At 52.3% G+C, this 22,811-nt stretch overlaps 1 protein-coding gene across 1 annotated transcript in view; it reads left to right on the top strand.

Annotated features, from left to right (window-relative positions):
- The first annotated feature begins 760 nt into the window (after positions 1-760).
- TIAM1 (TIAM Rac1 associated GEF 1) overlaps positions 761-22,811 on the top strand; it is a 143,345-nt gene continuing 121,294 nt past the window's right edge. Inside the window, exon 1 of the mRNA XM_059466330.1 lies at positions 761-894. The gene's annotated coding sequence lies outside the window, so the exon portion shown is untranslated. The remainder of the gene's footprint in view (positions 895-22,811) is intronic.

Here is a 22,811-nt window from a genome sequence, read left to right as displayed (position 1 = left end):
GAATACCTGGAACGCAGAATTTAAGGATCACAAGGACACTTTGCAGAAAGCAGAAGGTAAAGAAGATGCTAAAAGGAGTCAGCAGATGTGTTGGAAAAGCCCTGCTGGAGGAAGTAGATAATAAGACGACTAAAAATATGGACTAATTAGCATGACGTAAGCAACCAATAACCAGTAGGATAGAATACTAATTCATGAAAGAGACCTGTGTCAGTTACAAACGCCTTTATTGGATGAAACATACGAATAGGTGAACAAGTTCTGTAGCCGTGTCTGCTGCAATTCCAGCCGCGCATCCCCTGGCCAACAATAAAGCACCGTCTGGCGCTCAGACACCCTTGTGCGAAGCTTTTACTCCTCCGGACGGTGCGAGAGGGTTTGTTGCCGTCGCGGTTGGCGGCGGGGAGCGCTGCGGTGCCGCCGGTGCCGGGGCCGCGGAGCTCTGAGGGGGCCCCGAGTGACCCTGAGGGGCCGCGCGCTCCCGCCCGCCGCGCGCGCCCGGCGCGCACCGCGCTGCGATTGGCCGAGCCCCGGCGCGCGCCGCGCTCCCGCGGCCCTCGGCCCCGCCCCTCCCGCGGCCGCGCGCGCCCATTGTCACGCACGGGGCTCCCCGACTCCAAAGGCCCCGCCGCCGCCTCCCATTGGCCGGCGTGGCCCGGATTGACGCGCGGCTCGGCCAATGGGCGGCGGCGCCCGCGGCGGGCGGAGGGCTTAAGGCGGCAGCGGCGGCGGCGCGCGCTGAGCCGCGGGCGCCCGGCGGGCACCGGGAGCGGCTCCCGGGGCGGGCGGCGACCCCCGGCCACCGACACCCGGTCACCGACACCCCGTCACCGCCCGACACCGCCCGCCTGCCGCCCATCGACCGACCACCGACCGAGCTCCGGCGCCGTGCAGGTGAGTGCGCGTCCGGTCGCGTCGCCGCAACGCCGCGCTCACCGGAGCGCCCCGCGCCCGGGCACCGCGGGCGGCCCCATCCCCGCTCCGCTGCGCTCGGCGCGGGGGGCGTGCGGCGGGTCCCGAGCCCGCCCTGCCGCAGCCTCCGGGAGCGCCGGGGCTGCCCTGGAAATGCCCCCGCCGGGCCGAGCCCCAGCCCGCTGCCTGCCCCGCCGGGAACCGCGGCGGAGCGGCCCGGGGCGCGCACAGCTGAGCGCGGCGGGGCACGGGAGGCGCCCGCACCGGCCGCCCGGGCACCGGGGCGCGCACCGGTGGGGGGATGCTTGTAGGCCGGGGGTCCTGCGGGAGCGCGGGTCCCGGGGATGCTCGGAGGCCGGGGGTCCCGGGGAAACGGTGCCCTGCAGGAGTTGGGGGTCCCGGGGATGCTTGGAGGCCGGGGGTCCCAGGGAAGCGCTGCCTGCCCTGCAGGATTAGGGGGTCCGGGGAGATGCTCGCAGGCCGGGGGTCCCGGGGAAACGGTGCCCTGCAGGACTTGGGGGTCCCCGAGGATGCTCGAAGCACTGGCACCGACGCGGTGCTGATGGGGTGGCAGGAGGCAGTGCGTGCTCCCAGCCCCACCACGCTGGCCTGGGAAGCGCTGAAAGTGACAGAAAGGCAGAAAGGGACACGAAAGCAAAGGCAGAAAGTGACACGTTGTTCCTGTTGTTCCTCTTGTTCCCCGTCAATGTCCTTCCGTCCCCCCGGATCCCGAGGGCTGGGCTGCCAGAAGCTGACCAGGGCTACGGAGTGGGTACGCGCGGGAGTTGTTCATAATTTTGAAATTCTGGTTAAAAATGTATTGGAATAGGTCAGGGCAGGCTGAGCTCTGTGGAGTTGGGTGCTGTGCTCTGAGCATCTTTCCCGCTCCCCGTGTTATTAAAATGCTCCTGTGGTTTTCAATGACACTTCGGCGCTGTGATGTAAATTATTGAGCAAGGGCACGCAGGACTTCCCTCACCTGTGCTGGAAGGGCCCAGTCCCACCGGGAGCACCTTCCTGCAGCCCTGGCAGCTCCTGGGGCTGCTCTGCTGTGTCCCCGTGCTGTCCCTGCCCCGGGTGCTGCTGTGGGATGGCACAGAGCTGCTGTCCCTGCCGCTTCCCAGGGATGGGACAGTCCCGTGGGGTCCCGAGGGTGTCAGTGACCTTGGCCGGTGCGGTTCCCTCCCAGCTTTTGCCCTTCTGCGCCGGTTTGGGGGCTGAGAGGTCCTGGAAGGGTCCTGGAAGGGGATGGTCACCCTGTGGTCGCAATTTTTGGCCGTGCTGCCCTGGCACCTCCATCCTGCTTGGGGGAAAATGAACGGGGCTGTTCCTTCCCTCCCAGGGCCTGGAATGGTGCAGGTGGAAAAGGAATGTGGCATGGTTGGCTCCCCTCAGCTTTGGCTGCAGGCACATCGCTCCCATTCCCACTTAACTGCCCCAAAATCGTGATTCCCGTGGAGGAAAAAGCCATTTCCTTCTCCCACAGCTTGGAAATGCGTGTTGTGGCAGGGAATCTCCCCAGAACGGTTTATTCTGCAGCCTTGCTGTTGTTGTTGCATTAATGACCCAGTTATGCTTTCTGGGATTTTCAAGGCAATATTGTGGAGTTCTTGCACAGATGCCGTAATGGTAACTGACTCTGGGCTCTGGCCCTGCTTCATCTCAGGTGATGCTGGCTGGGATTTGCCTTGAGGCAGACAAGACGAGCTGCTGTTTGAATTTTGGTGCCTCTGAGTGCTCCTGACCGAGTAGAATCCAGTGACATCCAATGACTCCTGCCCCATGTCTGTGCAGGGGTTCACCTGGCCTTACCTGGCAGAGGAAAGGCCCTGCTGGGTTTTTTGGTGTTTCCTGGCGTTGTGCAGCCCTGCAGTGATGAAGAGCATTGGAAAGGTGCCGGGTTTGGGGATCAGTGTCTGTAAAAGGTGTAAAACCACGTTGGTGAGCGCCAGGGCTGTGCTCTCGGGCCGGCTCCTCGTGCTGTAGTGAGGAGCAGGGTATAAATAGCAGCGCTGGGGTTCAGCCACTGAATTCAAAGTTATGGTTTCCACAGCAACCAGCGCTCGGGCCTGCCTGGTGTGTGGAATATTCCCGTTTTTGAGGAGCCCATGTGGCTGGCATCTGCTGTGGTGCTATGTCCACTCCGTGTGTGAGCATCTCCCCCCTGTCTTCCTGCTCTTCCTCTATTCCAGCTTCCAGGGACAGGGATAATGAATCCCCAGCCTTCTCCTGGGCCAGCAGTGTGTGCCCCACATGCCACCGTGTCCCTTTGTGTGCCAAGCCTTCCTTTGGGTGCTGGGGTGTGTTGCTGTATCCCACCTGTGCCTCCCCTCTCTCCCTCACCTGGGGGTTGTTATTTCACTGCTGCACCCTTAGAAATGAAATCAGAGCTTTGGGGGGACCAGGGGATGTGCCCTGGCTGCAGGAGGATGGGGATGCGACGCTGGCTTTAATAAATGTTTGCCGTACAAATGTGCAGTGCTGCTAAAGTGGTTTCATTTATAGCCAGGGGGCTGATGTATCTGCATGGTTGTGTCCAAGTTACAGTTTCCAGAGCAACTGGAGCAGCTTTGTGTCTTGCAAGACTGTTAACTAAAGCATGAAAAGTTATATCAAATTTTCCTCTCTCAGATTCTCTAATCTCAGCTACTGTTAAAAACACAGCTGTGCTTATCTGGGAGTGTGTTTGAGAGCCTTGAACGACCGGGCAGATCATCTTCAGGTGTGTGCCTCTGCCGTGAAAACTGGGATGGGGAACGCCAGCCCCCGAAGGAATGATGCTCAGAGGTAAAGGCACTTTAATGAAAAAACCCAAATAATCCACAAAAAAAAAAAAAAAAAAAAAAAAAATCCAAGCCAAAAAAAAAAAAAACCCCAAAAAGGAGTGACATGTGCCCTGTGGAGTGGGGGTAATTTTGGACATAGAAACATCAGACAGGTCTCAAGCTGTTGGAGGGTGCCCAGAGGAGGGACATGAGGATGGTGGAGGGTCTGAGGGGCCACACAAGGAGCAGCTGAGGGCACCTGGAACGTTCAGCTGGAGGCGAGGAGGCTGAGGGATATCTCACTGGGGTCTGCAGCTCCAGTCTCTGCTCCCTGGGAAGGGCTGGAGCTGTGCCAGGGAGGGCTGTGCTGGGAATTGGAGCTCACAGAGCTCCAGGGATGCTCAGGGTGGGATTGTTGGGGTGAATATGCAGCAACAGGGGTTGGGCTGGATGGTCCTGGTGGGTCCCATCCAGCTCAGGAGATTCTGTGGCTCTGTGAGGATATTTGGGCTCTGTGGTCTTGTCTGTGACCAGAACTAGTGACAGAAACCAGTGCACAAAGGCTGAAAACAATCATCAAGTGAAGGCTGGAATAAGGAGTAGGGTTCAGGATCCCCTTACCTGAGGCAGGCCATGGTGCCAAAAGCTGCTCTGTTATTATTTTTTAATTTCCTTCCCCTCTCCTTTGGCTGCTGCTCCTTCCTCCCTCTCTCAGCATCTCCCAGACCTTATCTGAGCATAATTTCAAGGGCCTTGGGATAACACCAGGTCACTCTCCCAGTTAGAGCCCTGTCCCTTCCCAGCAGCTCTGTGTGTCTCTTCCTCGCTGGTTTCTCCTTGTTCAGCGCTGTTGTGTCAGTAACAAGCACAGCATCCCCTGGAAATGGACCTGCTGGGTGCCTGTGCTGGTTTGTGAAGTGCTGTGTGGGTTTCTTGGGGAAACTCAGCCCGGAGACTTTTAAGTGTTGGCTGTGTCAAAAGGAATTAGAAAGTGAGTGTCTCAGGGCTCTGCCTCTCCGTTTTTATTAGCAGCTCAGGGTTTTCCTCCTCACATTTACCCAGGATGTCATGTCCCACTGGTGTCCCCCTGCCAGCAGCCCGTGGATAAAATGGAGGAGGAATTCTTCTCCTACGAGATGGTTTTGGAATGAAACTTAACCCCCAAACCTTGTGATCTTTGGTGTGCTGCCCAGACTGGGGAAACAAAATGATGGAAACAGCAGCTGGAAGGGAGCTGCAGTGCCTTGAGCTGCTCCCTAAACGGCTTTCAGGAGAGGTGAAGGATTTTCCTGCCCAGGATTTGGGCGTGGGAGGGATTTCAGTTTGGAGCAAGGGAAGGGATTTTAGTTTGGAGCAAGGTTGCAGTGGGCTGAGCTGTGGATATTCCAGCTGGGCAGTGTCCCTGCAGCTTGGGCAGGTGGGAGACAGGAGGAGAAGGCTCAGATCAGAGAGGAGAGGCAATGCAAGGCTCTTTGCTGTGTGCTGGGATGAGAAGGGGCAGGCTGCCACTGAGCAAAGCAATTCCTGAATTGTGTTTTCCCCCAGACGCTGGGTTTGGGTTTGAAAAAAACCCAGTTCAAGTTCTGCCCTTCCAGCTGCTCCTGAGCACTGACTGGGGCAAAGCAGTTCAGGAATTGTGTTCTCCCCCAGACACTGGGTTTGGGCTTGAAAAAAGCCCAGTGTTAATGTTCTGCCCTTCCAGCTAGGCGAAGTACCAACTTTGGGCTAACTAAGGCTTTGTGCTGGCTGAAAACAATAATTTCACCCGCCGGTGGGGAAACCTTTCTTCTGGTGGCAGCAGAACCCTGTTGAGAGCTGAGAGCCCAGGCTGCAGTGGCGGAGGCTGGGGACAGCCCTGGCCACGGTCACCCTGTGCGTGAGAGGGCTCCGTGCTGCTGAGCACAGCCTTTGTGTCTGCTCTCTGCCTGGCATTAGCACAGCTTTCCTCCTCGTGGATAAATAATTTAAACACCTGGGCTGATTAAGTGTGTGCATCTCAGCTCGGAGCAGTCGTGACTTCATTTATGTATTTGTTTTTAAATTCCCGGAGTAGATTCAAAGCAGCTGCAAATAGCTGCATCCCAGACACATCGGGCACACCTCGGGGCTGCCGCTGTGGTGGCAGGGAGTGTGGCAGTGCGCCTTTGCCTCCCCATCAGCAGCGTCTCGCCGAAGCTCCGGGCTTTACTGGCAGCTCGTTTGGTGTGCCTGGCAGCGGGGCAGCACTGCTTCCCTCGGCCCAGTCCCCCAAACCAGGCACTGGAGAGGGCAATCAGCGCTCAGACCGGCTCTCAAAAGCGCTGTCAGACAGGAGTTCCCCGTGCCTTTGTTGTCACAAAGTGCTCTCTAAAGGAGCTGCCTTTACAGAGCAGCTCAGTGTCTCTGGGCTGCAGTTAAACCGCAGCTGGAGAGCATCTCTCATCTCTCACTCACAGCATCTCCTGTCTGGAGATGTAAAACCCCGTGCCAGAGAGCTGCGCTGCAATTCTTTACCCGCGGTTTTCCCGCTACAACTGCGCTGCTCTGCAAGAACACGAACCCCTGACTGCCTGTGCCTGGCCTGTCTGACCCGCAGGAGCCAGCGTGCAGAAAGACAGCAGCATCAGGAAAGTTTTGCTTGGCTTTTGGGGTTTTTTATTTCCCACCTCCCCTTTTTTAATATATATTTTTTTAGTTTAATATACATATATTAATTTCGTTATATATACATTTAAATATATATCCTATATACATATATATAATATATAAATATATTACATTATATATATTCTATATTAACATATATATTATATATTATATAAAATATATAAAATATATAGTATCTATTATATATATATACACTGATATATAAAATATATATAGTATATATTCATATATATATTTTATGTATATACATAATATAAAACGAAATTAATATATGTATATTAAACGAAAATATATTTTAAAAATATATATTTAGTTTTAATATATATATTTTCGTTTAATTTTTGTGGTTTCCAGTGGCCTGGTAGGTTTGTCAAGGTTTCAGCCCTCCCTGTGGCTTCCCAGCCTCCCTTAGAGCAGTGCTCAGCAAGCCAGGGCAATTCCTGCTGGGATCCAGTCCCTGCTTGTCCCTTCCAGTGCTGTAACAGGCAGGTTTTGTTGGTTCAGATTATCTCATCACACTTTGCAACCTCTAAGGCAAATCTTAGCCTGGTTTGGGGAGGAATGGGCTCTCCATCCCTCCATGAGCTCTGCTGGGAAGTGTGTGTGAAACCCCGAGCACCCAGCCAGCTCCTCACGGGTTTCTGAGCTCTTTGGAGCTTCCATGACAGCCCAAATTCGTGCCCTGCCTGCATTTCTGCATTTCTGCATTTCTGCATTCCTGCCTGCAGGACTCGCTGGGGGCCTCCACGTGAGCTTGTTCCTTCTCCAGGAGCCTTCCCCGATGTCTGGGCACTTGCAGAGGCACTTTAAAATGTGCAGGAACACAAAAAGGTTAAAAAACCTGCAGAGAGAGCTGAGTGCAGTTAAATTTTCCACTTCATGTTGTAGAAAGGCGTTCAGGAGGTGGCAGTGGGTTTTGATCCAGAGGGTTTGGTGTCTGTGATGGCCATGAACTCAAACACAACGAGTTCCACCTCAGGCTGAGGAAGAATTTCTGTCCATGGAGCCCTGGAACAGCTGCCCAGCTGTCTCCATCTCTGGGGACATCCCAAAATCCCAAATTCCTGCTGTAAGTGGCCCTGCCTTGGCAGAGGGGCTGGCTGGGTGATCTCCAGAGATCCCAGCCATCCCTGGGACATAAATCCTGCCTTGTTTCTGCTAACCTTGTCCTGGCCATCCCTGTGTCCTGGCAGAGTCCCCCTGACCCCCTGGCAGGTGTGGCAGTGAAGTCTGGCTCTGGGATTTCCCATAAATCTTGGTTTATTCTGTGGGTTCAGCAGCAGGACAGCCTCATGCTGCCCCTTTGCTGCGAGGAGGGCACTGGAGCTGGCAGAACCACCTGCCAGCACCATGAAACGCCGAAATGCACAGCTCAATGGATGTAAAAACATCCAGGCCAGTGAGCTGCTGTTGTGCAAATCCCTTTTTGTTATGTCTGTGCTTTTTTTATGGGGGCTGGCTGGAGTGGGAGATGGCTCAGTGACAATAAGGTGAGCCATTAGCAGGGGTGGGTTTGGGGTTTCACAGGGCTGGGATGAGCTTGCTGGGGCTCAGAGCGTGCAGCTCCAGCCGGAATGGATTGGTTTTGTCTCTTTCCCTTAAAGCACTAATGAAATTCCAGCACTAATGAACAGGATGTTCGATTAAGCAGCTCCTAATGGGCACCAAGTGCCTTTTTAGGATCTTTCTCCTCCTCCCCAGCCCCCTGCTCTGCTGGGTTCACAGTGCTGGGTTTTCCTCCTGGTTTCCTAGGCTGTGAGTGGAGATGGCAGAGCTGTGTGTCCCTTGCTGTGTTGTTTTTGGGGAGTTGTTTGGCCTGGCCTGGCTGGGTTTTGGTGTTTTGCCTTTGGTAGCAATTACTGCTGCTTGCATTTGTGGCTCGCAGTGCAGAACAAAGCTGGTTTGTGTGCTGGCCAGCGGGAATTGTTGACAGTGCTGGAGACCTCTCATTGTGGCCAGGACCTGAATTGGCCCAACTTGTGCTGAACCCAAATTACTGTGGTTTAATTTTAGCTTCAGGGCTCCCGTGCTGGAATATTTGCTTTTCCTCTGGTGATAAAGCAAATAGAAATGAGTGTTTGAGGTCTTTCCTGAACCTGCCATGTGAGACGCAGAGCTGAAGTGTCACAAAACCTGCCAGAATTTCTATTCTTACCCTTGTCTGCTCTCTGACTGTGCTGGTAACACGGAGTTATTGTGTCCCAGGGGGTGCCTAAACTCATTCCCTGCCTGTTTCAATCTGTTTTCTGTGTTAGGTGCAATATTCTGAGTGTGAGGGACTTGCTGGGGGTTCTGCATATCCAGTTACTGGAGCAGCTCAAGGACCATGAACCATTTAAACCCCAGCTCAAGGAGCTGGATGGGAAGGTGGAACCCCTCAATTTGGGGAGCTTTTTGGCTGAGAATCTGCTTTTCTTGGAGCTCTGAATGGAGCCACTGGTGTTACCTGGGCCTTTTCCAGTTTATTTTCTCAGTGAAATTGTCCTGAGCAGGATGGTTTGAACAGGAACGTGTCATTTAGGAGGGTTCAAGTTGGGCATCAGCGGGGTTTGTTCCCAGAAAGATTTGACATTGGAAGGGATGTCCAGGCAGGTCTGGATGTGGCACTCAGGGCTGTGACAAGGTGGGGATCAGACACAGGTCACATTCCATGACTTCTCCTACCTGGACGGTTCTGTGCTTTACAAATGTCTGAGAATGGTGTTTAAGTAATGGATTAATTGTAATTATTGCCCTGGAACCCTCCTGATGTGCCTCTGTCCTCCCTGAAGGGGCTCTGTGAGTGAGAGAGGCCAGGGCCTTGTTGTGCTTTGGGCAGTTGTTTGTTGGCAATGCAGGTTTTTGTCCTTGTGTCCCAAATTAAAGCTGGTTGGCTCTCAGCTTGGAATGGGTGTGAAATTCCTGCTCCTCTTGTGCACGTGGGAAAGGTTTGTTGGCAGCGTGTGATTTCAGGGCAGTGCTCTGATTTGCAGCACAGGGTGGCTCCAGAAGACAGGACAATAAAAGGACAATTTTCCTTGGGCTGCTTGTGGGTTTCTGGAGGTACCTGCTGGGGCAGGATTTGGGTTAACCTGGAGCTCTTTGTGCAGCTCCCCCTGAAGGCATTCTGGATTTTCTACCACTCTGAACTACATCTGTATTTCTATATTTGCAATATGAAGGCTAGGCTTGCTTTGGTTGGTTTATTTATTTATTTTAATGTGTGTGTGGCTGAGGTGAAGGGTGAATGAAGTGCAGTGTAAAAGCTCCTGCAGTGTCTGCAGCCTGGCCTGGGGCACTGCCAGGGATCCAGGGGCAGCTGCAGCTGCTCTGGGCACCTATGCCAGGGCCTGCCCACCCTCACAGCCTCGAATTCCTTCCCAATTTGTATTATTATATATATTTATATATATAATATTTATATATATAATATACATATATAATTTATATATAATATATATTTCTCTATATATATTTATATATAATATATATTTATGTACAATGTATTTTTATATATAAAGATATAATGTACGTTTTATAATATATATTTTTATATTATATATAATATATTTACATATATTTATATATAATAGATATTTATAATATATATGTTTTATATTTATATATAAATATATATTTATAACGGTGTTATATGTCTATACACGTATATATCTATATATTATATATAGATATAATATACTCTTTATAAAAATATAAATATTTGTGTATTTTATATGTGCTAATATATTTATATTTTTATATGTGTATTATATTTGTATATTTTTATATATTTACATATAATATATATTATATCTAAAATAAACATTATAAATAATATATAATATATATAAACTATATAATCGTATATATCTCTGTAATATAAGGAATATATAATATTCCTTCCCATCCCTGCCTGCCCTCTGGCAGTGGGAGGTTCATTCTCTCCCAGCCTGGGTTTGTCCCTGGCATTGCAGCCCCTGCCCTTGGCTGCAGTGACCATCACAGGATGTCACAGGGCCATCCCTGCCAGGTCCCTAAACCATGTCCCTCTGGTGTGTGACAGCACCACAGAGCTCGGTGCCATCAGCCCCACTGATCCTGTGCGTGTGGGCACCCCTGAACCAAGGCAGGGTGGAAAATGTCCCTGTGCAGTGCTTGGCTGCATGTGTGAATGCAAATGCTTGATTTAACTGCCAGATCCCACACACCATCCCCTTTTCCCTGCCTTTCCTCCCCCCTGGTGCTGGAATGTTCCCTGACGTCCCCCCCTCTGGGCTTGGGCAGGGTGGGGGAGGCAGGGGACAGGCAGGAGGGACCTGAAGGGGCAGTGCAAGGAGTGCCTGTGGCCCTGGCCAGCAGGGAGAAGCTCTGCTCTGTGTTTTTCATTCCCCCTCCTTTCCCTTCCTGGAAAAGCAGGGAGAGCGTCCCCAGCGGGACCCTGGGGTCTGAGATAAGCTGTGTGCATTCTTGTGGCAGGAGTCATCTCCAGGTGGGCTTTACCTGTCCCCAGGGCTCCCTGGTGTTCTGTGTCACAGAACTAAACTTGTTCCAGTCCATGAAACCAGGGCTGGCTCTGGTGCCCTCCTGCTGCCTTGGACTGCTCCGTTCCAATGGAGCATGCCACAAGTTAGGTTTTGTTTGTTTGTCAGCGCTTTCTCCATTGCCTCCTTTTGCCCTGCAGTGGGAGCAGGAGAGGCAGCAAAGGGCGCTGAACCCTGGGCTTGAAACCAAACTCTCAGCTTGGTGCAGCTGTAGGGGAGAAAATCTATATCTTTTCTTCAGAAAACCAAATTTTCTTGAAGAGAAATTGTGCTTCAGAAGTGTAGAAGGACATCCTTGGGCCTGGCTCTTGCCTTCTCTTTGCTCCATCCTGGATGGGGGACAAAGCCAAAGGGAAGAAAGAGGAAAGAATGCGCAAGAAAGAGGAAGGAATGTTTTTCCAGAAGGATTGGAGCTCTGTGTGCTGCAGGGCTGGCAGCAGAGTTCTGCTGAGAGCCTGTAGGATCCAAACCCTGCAGAGGAGGAATGGGAATCACCCTGGTGGGATTTGGGATGGCAGGACATGAAATGCCTCAGAGATGTGGCTGCTGCAGCTGCTCCGGAATCAGTGAAGGAGGGAAATTGCCTCCCTGAGAGCCTCAGGGTAAAATGTGAGCAGCTTGGGCTGGGGACCTTCTCCCACATCATCCCAAATCCTTGTTGACAGAAGGAATGTGTGGATTTCTTGCCTGCTGGCTCCTCTGCAGCAGCACAGGCAGACAGGGACCTGTTTATCCCCTGGGCCACCAGGAATCTCTGAGGTGCAGGGAAATCTGCTGGGTTTCTGTGCCCCCCTCCATGTGCAGGGCTCTGTCTGCTCCCATTTCTGGGTGGGCACCTTGGGCAGACCTGTGTGTGCTCTGTGACCCTGTTTGTGCAGGGAAACCTGGGTTGGAATGAGGGGAAACAGTGGCATCAGTGATGGTTCAAAATAATGTCCATGGTGGACACTGCTCTCTCTTCAGGCTGTCCTAAAAAGAACATAACCCTGCTCCCAAGCTGAAGCTGGGAATTCTTGTGGTTTTTGTCCTTTTGAAAGTTTCCCAAGGAAGAAGGAGAGTCACAGAGCATTTCTGAGTTACCCAGAGGTGCTGCCCTGCCTGGGCTCTGCTTTCCCAGCACCAGGGTTGGTGTGCTGATTGCTGAGCTCAGGCTCTCTCTCCATGAATTATTTCCTTGATCTCAACTGCCAGTTGTGCTTCAGTGCTGAAACTGCATCCTCTGGAGAGCTGTGCCAAAAATGGGAGATCTTGTGATTGGCTCGTTCTGGTTCTGGGTCTGCACTGGGCTTTGAGAAGGGATCCTTTCATCACCATGAAGGGGAACTTTAATCACCATCACCCCAGGGAAGGGCTGCAGCTGGGTTTGGAGGGGTTTAGGCTGGATTTTAGGGTGCTGGGCACTGCCCAGGCTCCCCAGGGAATGCCCAGGGTGGGATTTGGGGGTCTGTGCAGGAACAGGGGCGGGACTGGATGGTCCTTGTGGGCCCTTCAGCTCAGGAGTTTCTGTGATAAGGGATTATGGAAATACAGAGGCTCTTGGAGAGCTCCAAGTGTCCTCACTCAGCTTGGGCTGGCAATTCTGGGATTCCCCTCAGCATGGATAGAAAGAACAAGTTGTCCCAAGGGAAGGGTTCTGTGTCAAAAAACAAATTCAAAACAAACCCCAAACCCCCTGCTTTTAAAATTTTGTTTCTATTATGTCTGTGCACTTAGTCACCTGTTTAATATGGGGACACAGAGCTGTTCACCCCATCAGAGTGTACAATGATCTCTCAGCACATCCTTCCTTCTTTCGTAGTGCTGGAGGTGGTGGGAGGAACTGTGTGTGAAACTCTCTTTATCTCCCTGAGAGCAAGGTCTGAACCTGTCTGTGCTTCAGGGGCAGGCCCTGCACCTCCTCCCCTGTCCCTGTGCAGGACCAGCTCTTCTTCTTTGCTGTGCTTGGGACTCTGCTGTTGCTCCGCAGCACCGTGGGATGGGAGGATGGCAGAAATGCAGCAAAGGAGGGCAATTGTGTGTGTGTGTTGTTTTCTGCTTCCTCCATCCCTAGTTTTTAGGTGCCTGCTGAAGAGACTCTCTAATCACAAGCAGATTGGAATGACCCCGTTTTTGAGGCATGGGGGGTTTGTGTCTTTGTGGAGGAGTTGGGAAGTGCTGGGCTCTGAGCCTGCAGGACAACTGATAGCCATGCAGCTCCTCTGGCTCACCAACAAAGCTCAATCCAGCCCCAAACCTTGCCTTTCCAGCTGGGTATGGCACTGTCACTGCCCCAGGGATGCCTGCCTTTAAAATTATGTCTGTAAGCTCAGTGCAAAAAGAGAATTTCTGCCCTTCTAAGCTTTTGAAAGAGATTCAGTCAATTTGTCTTGTGCTAACCTGTGCCAATGTTTTCCCTGCTTGAAATACTCTCTCTTCTAGCTGAGATTAAAAATTTCCCGTTCTCATTTAACTTTAGAACATTCTAAAAGCCAGGCCCTGAAAGTGAGCCAGAGCAGAGCTGTTGTGTGTGACTGCTTTTTTTACAGAATAAGATGTAACTTGCAGGAATGGTGTTTCAGGGAATTGGAACACTGATAGTGATCTCTCCATCCATCCAGCTGAAATCACAGTGATGTCAGAGTGATTGTCAGACCTTGGCTTTCTGCTTTCAGATCTGTTCAAGGTTTGTTCTGCTCTCTGGGTCTGTTTTTATCTCCCTTTCTCCTTATCAGAGCGCTGCTGCCACTTACTCTGCCCTCTTTGTACTTGGCTTGCAGTACCTGCTCCCACTCCAGAGGCCCAGAGTCAACACGCTGCTATTTTGGTTCCAGCGGTGTCTCTAGCTGTGCTTTTTTTTTTATTTTTATTTGAGGTGAACGTAACCCTCAGTGTTTATTTGTGCTGAAGTGGTGGCCAGCCCGTGACCCCAAGGGCAGCGTGCTGGAGCATTTCATGTTCAAAGAAACAGAGAAAGAAAATAAATCCCAGCCTAACCAGGCAGCATCAGCCTCAGTGATGCTCATGACAGTGACCCTGCCAGGGGCTGGGAGCTCCCTGTCTCGCTGGATAATGGCAATAAGGGGTCAGGTTTGTCACCTGCCACAGTGATGGGGCTGCTCCTGGTGCTGGCATGTGCTGCTGCTCCCTGGAGTTCTGCAAAGCTGCTCCTAGAAAGAGGCCACTGAGCTCCCTCAAAATAGCTAATTGAGGATGTATTTAAGCTTGTGTGTGTTAGAGGAGCCTGCCTGGCTGTAATAGGATTGTTGTGGCTCGTTTTAATGGTGCTGATCTGACTGGTGTGGGTGCCTGAGTGCAGGACAAGGTTTGGGAGCAGCCTGCTAGTTGGGCTGATCCTGTGGGGATGGATCCCATTTCCCTCCTGGTAGCAGGGATCCAGCAGAAGGAGCATTCCTGCTGCTGCTCCTTCCTCCCTGCTGGGAATGCTGATCCTGTGCATCCTGTGGGGATGGATCCCTTTGGCAGCAGGGATCCAGCAGAAGGAGCATTGCTGCTGCTGCTCCTTCCTCCCTGCTGGGAATGCTGATCCTGTGCATCCTGTGGGGATGGATCCCTTTGGCAGCAGGGATCCAGCAGAAGGAGCATTCCTGCTGCTGCTCCTTCCTCCCTGCTGGGAATGCTGATCCTGTGCATCCTGTGGGGATGGATCCCTTTGGCAGCAGGGATCCAGCAGAAGGAGCATTGCTGCTGCTGCTCCCTCCCTGCTGGCTCTGCCTGGCCTGGCACTGCAGGTGACCCACTCTGGGGACAAGGAGAATGTCCTGCATCAATATTTGAGCTCAGGGCTTACTCATGCATACAGAACTCAGCTTGGTTTATTTATTTGGTGCAGTGTTAGGAGCTGAGCGCTGGGAAGTGCAGGGGAAGGCTCCTTGTGTGTGCATTCAGCACAGGGGTCTCAGTGCTGTGCTGCTGTGGCAGAGTTTATTTTCATTTCTTCCTGGGGCCTTCCTTCAGGATGTTTCCTTTTAGCAAAGAATTAAAGGGGTTTTAGTTTGTTAAACATTCCTTATATAACCTCCAAAATGTATTTTAAGCAGAAATCTGATTTTTTTCCTCTTTTTCTTTCCTGCTGAAATAGCAGGACGAGTCTTTGGTGGGAGGCTGTTGCTCTGCTTTGTGCCTCTGCAGAATTGCTGTGGGAATTCCCATTGGAAGTGGTTTAGGTGCTGGGGAGTGTGGGCTGTGTTTCATGTCAGGGCTGCACATAAAATTGTCCTCACTGTTAAGTTCCCTCTCCACAGGCAAGGGGATCAGGACTAACCCTTATCAGAGCAAGGAGGGCTGTATGAGCATCCCACTGACAGGAGAAGCTTTGGGCTTCTTCCCTGGCAAAGCAGCCTGGTTATGGGGCTGCTGCCTGCTGAGGGAGGGTCCAAAAATCTCCCCCTGCCTTTCTTTTAAAAAGTGTATAAAAATACAATAAATTGGTATTTTCTCCTTTGGGGTTTAGATTGAGCTTTTGCTGCAGCAGTGTCACAAACTGAGGAGGAAAACCATGAATAAATAAATAAATATGCCAAAGCTCCCCAAACCCCACTGCCTCTGAGCCCTTCACTGCAGAAGTATTTGACTTTAGTGGCTTGTTTTGAGCCTTGCCTTCTGAGCCCTTTGCAGTCAGATGTGCTGCTGAGAGCAGCCTGCAATAACGGGGCAGTTTTGCTGCTGACTGCTGGATGTGAGAGGGAAATCCCTTTTTTCCTTTCTGCAGATGGATTGCTATCAGGTCTCTTCTCCTTCTCCTGCAAGAAGGTTTGCTTCAAAGGGCTTGCAGTATAAATTCTCTGTCTGATATTTGCCTTGAATGGGTAGCACTGCTAAAAAATTAATGGAGTGCAATAGCCTGGATGATGCTGGTGCCTGTGATGTGAAGGAATTTTATATTCTTCTTTTCCTTTTAATTGCCTGCTGCACGTTCTTGTTAACTATCTGTGTATCTATCTATATATCTAATTTTTGTGTTTTCCCTGTGTGTGCAGTCCCTGGGGTGCTGGTGATCAGTGCTGGGTTGGCACTTCAGCCTGGCATTGTGTGGCTGGGGCACCTCTGATGTTTGTGCTGATAACCCCGGGCAGCTGGGGATGCCTCAGCTGGCCGAAATGCACCTGAAATAAGGAGTTTGTAAATTGAGGACAGTTTCCTGAACAGGGATTTCCACTGCCCACAGGGTGCCCAGTCTGGATCTCCCCCACTTTTCTCTCAGCTCATGTGCACACATGGATTTTTTCAGGGATAAATCAGAAGGGGCAGAGGCAGATTTAACTCTGGAGCAGTGTTTTATGTCACTTTGCAGCAGTGTTTATTTCCCCTGGGCAAAAGCAAATGGTGAATACCTTGTAGAGATTGCAGAGAAACATTAATTACTGTGGCATATTCTCCTCCTTGGCTCAACTCGTGCCATTTTCAAAGCCTTTTCCATAGCTTGGATTTGTTTGTGTGGGAAGTCAGTTACATAATTAAAGCAAATTCTCTTCCACGATTCTGTGTTTTTCAGCCAAATGTTTTCCCTTAAATTAGTGCTGTCTGTAGCTGGGTAAAACAAGAGGAGTGTCTTCGTCAAAGTTTTTCTTTCTCTTTTGAAGCTTTTTTCATGTCCTCCTCCTAATGGGCATTTCCCAATATTATTCTTTGTGATTGTTTTGTGGCCGTTGTCCGCTGTGGTTTGCAGAGGCTCATTAGGAGGCAGAGCCCTTGATGCCCAGCTCAGGGTGGTATTTATGATGTGTGAGGTGCTCTCGCCCCTTTGAGGGGGGTTGCAGGAGGTGTTGCTGTGAATGGGAGTTGCTCTGATGAGGAAATTGCTGTTTTCCTGCCTGCCCTGCTCCAGAGTTTTGGGTGCTGGTGCTGCAGGGGAGTGCCTGGGGTTTGGGCTGTCAGAACATTGGTGGCTTTTCCTCCTGCCGGGCCTGACCCAGAGCTGGGGCAGCAATGGGGGTGGCAGGGTTCAGGGAGCCCACGGTGCCCACCTGCTTGGGGTTATCTGGTTTTACCGTGCACACAAGCCCCAGGAGCTGGGCATGGTGCTCACACTTCCCAAAGGCTCAGGGGGTGCCAGGGATGGTGTGGCAGTGCTGGGAGGCTGCAGCCCTGTTAGGTTTGAGGGGTGGGAATGGGAAGTGAGGGTGTGTTTGGCAGGTGTGGGGTCTGATTGAGGGCAGGCTTCACAAGGCAGCGCTTTGCGGAGTGTGGGAACCTCTCCTTTCTGGAAATGTCCTTGTCCTGGTGCCTGGGCCATGGCTGGAACTCTTCAGGTGCTCAGGAAGTGCCACACCAGGAATTCCTGGGACACCTCCAGGGTGGGCTCTCCAAACCTCCCTGGGCAGTTCCAGTGCCTGAGCACCCTTTCCATGGGGAAATTCCTGCTGTGCCCACCCTGAGCATCCCCTGGCCCAGCCTGAGGCCATTCCCTCTTGTCCTGTTGCTGTCCCCTCCTGTCAGGAGTTGTGCAGAGCCACAAGGGCCCCCTGAGCCCCTTCCCAGCTCCCTCAGCCTCTCTTCCTCAGACTTAACCCTCTGCACCCTTCACCAGCTTTGTTGCCCTTCCCTGGCCTCAGTTTGAGCAGGATCTTGAAATTTTTCCATTCATTCCAAGTGAAATAAGAGTTTTGTTGAGCTCCAGAGTATCAGTGAGCTGGCTGGAGCCTGGAGGTGCAGGCACAGAGAATGGGAATGGCACTGGAATGCCAACTGCACTTGAAGAATCTGCTGGAATCTTGCGCTCTGGTGTGGGAATGCAGGGCCTGGGCTGGGACAGCCTGAGCTGGGAGGGAGGATGGAGCGGTGTGTGCGTTCTGTGTGCTGGATGCACTGCAGGATGCCCAGCCTGGGTTTCCCTGCCTGTTCCTGCATTTCTCGGGGTGCTCTGCTGCGTGTGTGTGTGCCTGCAGGCACTGGGGGAGTGCTCCCGGGGCAGGCAGCCCTCAGGAGCTGAATCACGGCTTCCCTGGTGGAGCCCCACACCCTCGGTGTGCCAGGAGCTCCCCGGGTGGCTGCAGTGACACAGACGGCGGGATGGGCGCCGCGGCTGTGCCAGGAGCAGATGGGGCAGTTCTTTCTGTTCCTGCTATCCACTCCCCCATCTCCCCAGAGCCTGCTTTTCCAGCCCCAGACAGGCCTGTGCTGCTCCCTGATCCCCACAGCTCCTGTGGGTGCTGCCCCTGTTTCCTCTGTGAGCAGGCACCCACCCAGCCCTCACTGGCTTCTCCAAGGGTTTTGGGGGAATCTCACCCTGAAACCTCCCTGTGCTTGGTGCATTGTTGTCTTTGGCTGCTCAGAGCCACAAATGTCACATACATGAGCCATTCCTTGCTGAATTCCAGCATGGCCGTTGCCCTTTCTGCAATCTGCCCGCCCTGCTGGGCATGGCAGTGTGTGGGACATGGCTGTGTCCTGGTCCCTTTGAGTAATTGTGTGCCGACCATCTTCTCGCCATCTCCTCACCCTAAAATCCCTGGAGCTGACTCTAAGGGAAGAGGTCCCAGCTCTTGTATGGGATTCTGCTCCTGAGTGCATCCCTGGGCTTTGAGTGCATCCCTTTGGCTTTGACACCGCCACGGAATCACCCCCACCACCAATTCTAATGCTCCTTTGCCACTAAAACAAAAAGCAGAATTCCTTTTCACAGCCTTTCTTGTGAATCAGGGGCAAACATTGGTGGCTGTGGGTTGTGGCAGCAGGACCCTGCCCTGGTGGCACAGCTGAGCTCAGGGTGGTGTTGAGCCCCGGTTTGCTCACCCCATTCCCTGCCCAGCCCCTCGAGCAAGTTCTGCCTGGTGTTCAGTGCAGGCCCATCTGTTTTCCTGTGTGTTCCCCCTTCCCTGGCAGCCTGATCCAAGTGGAAAGGTGAGGTTGCACACGTGGAGCAGCTCCTTTGTTGTCCTGGCAGCTTGTTTGCCAGCAGAGGAGCCAAGTGACAAAAGGAGCGCTGGGGTTCTGCTGTCCTGGAATGTGCTCCTAATGCAAGGTCCTGGGGATTGCTGACAGGAGCACCTGAGTTTTGGGGTAATTTGGAACCTAAGACATAAAGGTCTCTTGGAACTGGGACTGAGCAGCCTCTTAAAGATGCTGAAATCTGTATTTTGAGGTTTCACTGTGTGGTTGCAGAGAGCCCCATCCCCCTGTGCTCCTGATCCGCTCAGAGCTGTCGCTGCCATCCAGCTCTGCCTGTGCCATCTCCTTCTGCCCTGTCAATGGTAACTTAATTTCCACATTTGCAGGCCTTAATTAATTATGGATAAAGTCATTTGTATGAATTTTAGAGCTGAAGGGCGGTGGATTAATGGCTCTTGGGGAACGGGAGAGGAGCGGCTGTGCCAGCGCCCGTTGCTATCCCTGGGCCAGAAGGGCTCCTGCTGTCCATGCCGTGGTGTTTGTCTGTGTGCAGACACCCTGCGCTGTCCCCTGTCACCCCGCCGAGGCTGATTTCAGTGCTCCAGGCCCTCCCCAGCCCAGGAGGGGTTTGTGTTCTTTCCCTGGAAGCCTTGCTCCGGAGCGAGCGGCCAGCGCTCCCGCTCCAGCAGTTTGGCTTGGCAGGGATTGCTGCTCTGGGCCGGCTCCAGCCCTTCCTCTGCAGCCCTGGGGCAGGCAGGGCGCTGCCAGCAGCCTCCCCAAGCCCTGCTGCGGGGCTGCCGCTGTGCTGGCCTCGTCTGGGTTCCAATCCCCTGGGCTGGGCCTGTCTGCAGGGCAGATTGCCATCGGCAGCTCCAGGCTTTTTTGGGATTTTAGCTTCCCCGGGTCAGCTGGAGGTGATGGGATCGTGTTGCCTGCAGTGACTGACAGGGCAGTGACAGAGTTTTGTGCTGCACAGCTCCTGGTCCCATTCCCACCCTTGTATTCCCACCCAGCCCCAGGAGCAGCAGCAAAACCGAGCGGGGCTGAGGTTTGCGTTCCTTTATCACACACTATCAAAAAGCATCCAAACACCAGTGCTCAGATTACTCACAGGGCCCTCTGCTTTTGGGTGACTTCTTCCTGCTTAATCCTTTCTTTTCCAAGCTCATAATTCCGTGGCAGCCTCTTGATCCTTATAGTTCTCTGCATTTTGTTTGTTTGTTGTCTCTGGCTGTCCAGATCTTTCTCCCCATGTTTACAAAATTGTGCTTGGTACCCATAAAACGTTGGTGCTGTAGTTTGGGCTCATTTTTGGTGAGATTATGATATGTGACTGGAAAAGAGAGGCACAAGTGGAAGCCTTTGTAGTTTGGGTGATGTAGCCCAATATTTTATGGGATCAGGGAATCACAGACTGGTTTGGGATGGAAGGGATCTTAAAGATCACCTTGGGCAGGAGCAGCTTGCACTAGCCCACGTTGCTCCAAGCCCTGTCCGGCCTGGCCTTGGACATGTAAGGTTGTGCTAAACTTTTCTTGAGGGTTTAAAGACAAACTTTAAAAAAGCCCCAAACCCCAAAAAGCATGTTTGCATCGATGTATTGAGCCGGCAGCAGTCCATGCAAACAGGAACGTGTTGAGGCACTGGAGTTCCCCTCTGGCACGTGGCCACAGCTCCTGCTGCAATGCTCAGCTGCCCTGGAACCTGGTCTCAGAGCTCTGGTGTGCGCTGGTCACACCAGTCACTCCAGCTGTGCCTGAGCCCACGGCACCACTCTGTAGTTAAAAGAAGGAAAGGCAGAAAAAGCAGAGCCTTGGTGTTTTCCTGTTCTCACCAAGCCTGAATTTTCGTTCAGTCCTCCCTTAGCAGTTCATGTGGTTGCTCAGTGTTGCTTCTGTGTGAATGTGTAGCATTTTAGCTGCTGGTTTCCATAGAATAGAAATGATTTTTTTTTTTTTATTTTCTATAGCTAATCAAGTCACAGCCCAGTGGCTGTGCATGAGAGGGTGGTACAGCAGGAGGAGATTGCCCTGAGATTATATAACACAGCACGTGTTGCTTACAATGGTCCCAAAGAGAGGGGAAAGCAGAGGTAGCTGGCCCAGGAGCACTGTGGATGTTGCACTCTTAGTTTGCCAGAGGGTAAAAGTTCCTGGAGCTCCGAGATCCCTCCCTGCACATCCAGAGGATCCTGGAGGGCACAGGAGCTTGCAAGGGTCCCCAGGTGTCACTGCTGAGTGGTTTTTGTGGATTTCACACCCTGGGTAGGCAGGGCTGTGGGTGAGCCTCTCTCACTTTGACAAGATCCATCCCCATTGGTCTCAGTCCCCTCTCTGTTGACTTTTGGCCATTTCTTAACCAGCTTTAAGAAGAATCTGGAGCCAAAAGGGGTCTCCTAGCAACGAGGGAGGCTGGAGAATGGGTCAGTGATTAACAATTGTGTCTAATGAAGGTTAAAAATGCAGGGCAGCCCGGAATGCCTCAGCTCCAACCTGGGGGTGATGTTGGTGGGAAGGAAATCTGTATCAGCTGTAGCTCTGACCTCATGAGCACCACGTTTCAGGGCCTGGAACCAGCCTGAAGTCTCTATTCCTCACTGATATCTTACCAAAAAAGCATTAAATAACCTTTGGATGAGTAACACAGGCATGCTCTGTGTCTGACATGTGCTTTTCCCCTGGCCATGTGACTTCACAAACAAACAGAAATAGATCTATCTGCACAGGAGAGTGGAAAATGTGTGGAAAACAGGGAGTCTGGCTGTGGAGCAGAGATGGGGAAGGACTCCAGGATGGGATTTCTGTTCTGGTCACCTGTGTGGGTGTTGGTGCACTGTTCCTCCAATGCCTCAGGAGCTTGGTGAATGCATTTTTCTGTATTTATTTGGCAGAGTGATTATTTTCCCGAGTCCTTGGTGGTGCTTGGATTTCTGGGTGAGGAGGTCCCTGGCAGCCCAGAGTAGAAGAGGAGGTGTCTGGGCTGTGCTTTCACTGACCCCAATAAATTAATTTACCCCAGTGAGTGTCCCAGCACTGCCCATTGCTGCAGGAGCACCCAGTGGGAATTTCAATCACGGGAGCAGCCCTGCATGTGCTGGATGTGATACCAGGGCTGTTCTGCCAACTCATTTACTTGCATTGGCTCATCAGCTCCTGCAGTCTCTTGCCTGTTTGCGTCTCTGTTAATTAACCCCCTTTTCAGCCCTGTCCCCCAGTCATGTGCTGATCTCAGGGGTGAGGAGCAGCTCACAGAGCATTCCAGGAGCCCTGTGTGGAGGTGATTTATGTTCCTGAGCTCTAATCCCCCATCACTGCCCAAAGCTGACAATATCACTCTCTTCCTTCACTCCCCTGACCATTTCCCCCTTCCCCTGCTTCTCCTGAGTAGACTTATTCCCTTATTAAATGCATATTTTAAAGGTGCCTTTCACTCTGCTATTACTCATCACCTTCCTCACCTCCCACCACTGGTCCAGGACAAAAATCACCTCAATGCCCCTTTGCACAGGAGTCAGGTGGTGTCTTAATGAATGCTCTCCTTGCTTGGCTTTGGCCATTAAACACACTCTGCCACTGCTGGCTCTTTATGGCTCCAGCCCAAGTGGTAAAATCCATATGTGAGACTGTGCAGAGGCTTTTAGGTGTCATTAGGGACCATTAATATGCAGAGCAGTGCCAGGAGAGGCTGCTGGGGTGGGCAGCATCCATCATCTGCTGCAGGAGAGCTTGGGGTCAGCAGAAATGGGCTGGATTTGGGCGAGGATTCCTCATCAGGGCTGGGATGGGGAGGACAAGGCAGCCCTGAGCAGCTCTGGGGTTCCTTCCATCCTCCTTCTGCATCTTTTGGGTCCTGTAGCTCTTGCAGTCACTGCAGTGACTCCTCAGCACAGAGAGGCTCTGCCCAAGCTCGATGCCTCGGACTGCATTTGGGTAAATTGAATTAACGCCCAGTTTCAGGCTATCTGCTGATAGGGTTTGTTCCTTCCTCCTGCCTCCTTCATTAGCATCCTCATTTCTGCCCTCTGAGCCTTTCCCTGGGTTTGCCCATTCATTTGCCACCAGGGATGGGTTTGTACACCCAGCACCCGGGCAGGTGGGTGCAGGGGCAGCCCTGGCACCTTTTGGTGGCACTTTGTGGGTTG

The sequence above is a fragment of the Ammospiza nelsoni genome, chromosome 2 (assembly GCF_027579445.1).
Source record: "Ammospiza nelsoni isolate bAmmNel1 chromosome 2, bAmmNel1.pri, whole genome shotgun sequence".
Taxonomy (NCBI): Eukaryota; Metazoa; Chordata; class Aves; order Passeriformes; family Passerellidae; genus Ammospiza; species Ammospiza nelsoni.
This window is presented reverse-complemented; position numbering and strand designations above follow the sequence as displayed.